The following is a 2,178-nucleotide window of genomic DNA, read 5'->3' on the forward strand; positions in this document are numbered from 1 at the left end:
ATTCTTTTGCACTTCAGTCAAAATAAACTTTACCAAAAAAAAGATATACATAGTTCCAACTAAATTTCAGAGTTAATTTTAAATTTAAGGACGTCTTCTACTCCAGGGGATGAAATGAAATTTTGAGTTTGAGTATTCATTTATTAAATGTCACATTCTTTATTTACAGGTATATATAATCTAATCTATTACCCTGATTTATTTATCTTTGGTTTTATATAACTCTATTTAAGAGCAACAAATTAGCTTCACCCATAGAGAAAGTAATTTCTGTATAGCTTCCACTTCACTCATACAGGAATAACTTTCTTTAAAAGTACCTAAATTGTGATGCAATTTGTCAAATCAGCGAAAACGATCTAGCTCAACAGCATCTCTTCCTATTCAAAATATTATCAACTTTAAAAAATTACATATTTTCATTTTGTCATTGAATATTTATTATATTGCAAGCTAAATAAAACAAAATGGGACCTCTGGAACGGCTTTGTCTTCGATGGAATGAGTATGAATCCGATTTCAAACAAGGTTTATTGGATCTCCGTCAAAATGAGGAACTGTTTGATGTGATGCTCATCTCTGGATCAAAGAGTATCAAGGCTCACAAGGTTATTCTTAGTGTATGTTCCCCAAAATCTCGTTCCATAATTGGATTGGCACCCGTACAGACATATCCCCTAATTTATTTCAAAGGGATCAACTTCTATTATTTGGAGTTACTCGTTTCGTTTATGTATTACGGTGAAGTGAATCTTGGCCAAGAGGAACTTGATGATTTCATTTCCATAGCTCAAGATTTTCAAATCAAGGGTCTCTCAAATTATTTTGCACCCCGAAATAGATATGAATCTCAGCCCTCTACCTCCTCCAACTTTTCAACTGATATCACTCCATATCCACCTCATGATTCCCAGGAACTTTACATTGTATCACATAATTTAAAGGAAAAATCTTTTCCTGATATGGAAAAAGAAGAATGTAATATCCTGGATGAGAGCAATACTTTAGAATTGACTCAAAAGGCATATGAGCAAGTGAAAGCAGATAAGAATGCTTTAGAATGCATTTCCTTGGAACAAAATTAAGGTTTGTATTTATTCTATTTACGAACAGAGGTGGGACAAGTCTTAGTAACACTGCAAGTCCTCGAAAAATGAAATATAATTGATAGAGTAATTTCAAAATATGGACTCATTCAAGTGGAGTCCATATTTTGAAATAATTAATTCTCTTCCATTTAATTATTGTTTCTTAATTTTTTTCAATTTCAGACTATGACGAGGCCTTAAATAAAGAAATCATTAAACACTACACAAGTCAAAAAACGGGACGGGGATATCAATGCAAAAAATGTAACTATACGGCTAAACTGCGGTCTCTTTTGCATAATCATGTTGAGGCCAAGCACATTGTTACAAGGGGTTTTATTTGCTCTATCTGCAAGAAAAAATACAAGACAAGACATTGTCTCTATAACCACCAATACAATAAACATAGAGGTCAAAGTGTCGTATTTAAAGGTGTCGAAGTTATCAGATGAAACAGCAAAAATCTTCCCAAAAAAAGTGTCATAAGCTATGAGTTTGTAAAATAAAATATTAAAATATATATATTTATATTATAGAAATAGGTGTAATTGAATTTTAATATATTAATATATTTCAGAGGTCATTAAACTTTTTTTCATATTGCATGGCAGGATTATAAAATAATGACAGGCTGAATACTCATATTAAATATATATTATCTAAATTTTATAATGATCCTCATTTTTTCATATGTATAATGTACATATTAATGTTGTAATTATTTTAAAATTATATACTTTAAAGAATTAATAATTTATTAAATGTCGTACATAGTCAGTTTAATCTTATCTCATTAAATAAGAAGAGGAAGGTGAGGTAAGTTAATACACGTTTTGGTTTTTTATGTCCTCAAACAGTTCCATCTATTTTGGCAATATTTTTGCAACTAGGTAGCCCAAAGGGTTACCAACAAAATGTAAATATGATATTCTTTCTTGTTTTTTCAATATAAAATTGGCAAATGTATCAACTGACCTCAGGGTAGGGGTAAGTAGATACGAATAATTGAATGTCTGATTAAGATAAGAAACAATTAAGAGAAATCAACCTATTTATGAAATGAAAATTATATATTATATTCTAATTTATT

At 29.9% G+C, this 2,178-nt stretch overlaps 1 pseudogene; it reads left to right on the plus strand.

Moving 5' to 3' along the window:
* Window positions 1-467: 467 nt before the first annotated feature.
* LOC121124851 (kelch-like protein 20) lies at window positions 468-1,540 on the plus strand (annotated as a pseudogene).
* The last annotated feature ends 638 nt before the right edge of the window (window positions 1,541-2,178 follow it).

The sequence above is a fragment of the Lepeophtheirus salmonis genome, chromosome 9, assembly GCF_016086655.4.
Source record: "Lepeophtheirus salmonis chromosome 9, UVic_Lsal_1.4, whole genome shotgun sequence".
In the NCBI taxonomy this organism is placed as follows: Eukaryota; Metazoa; Arthropoda; class Copepoda; order Siphonostomatoida; family Caligidae; genus Lepeophtheirus; species Lepeophtheirus salmonis.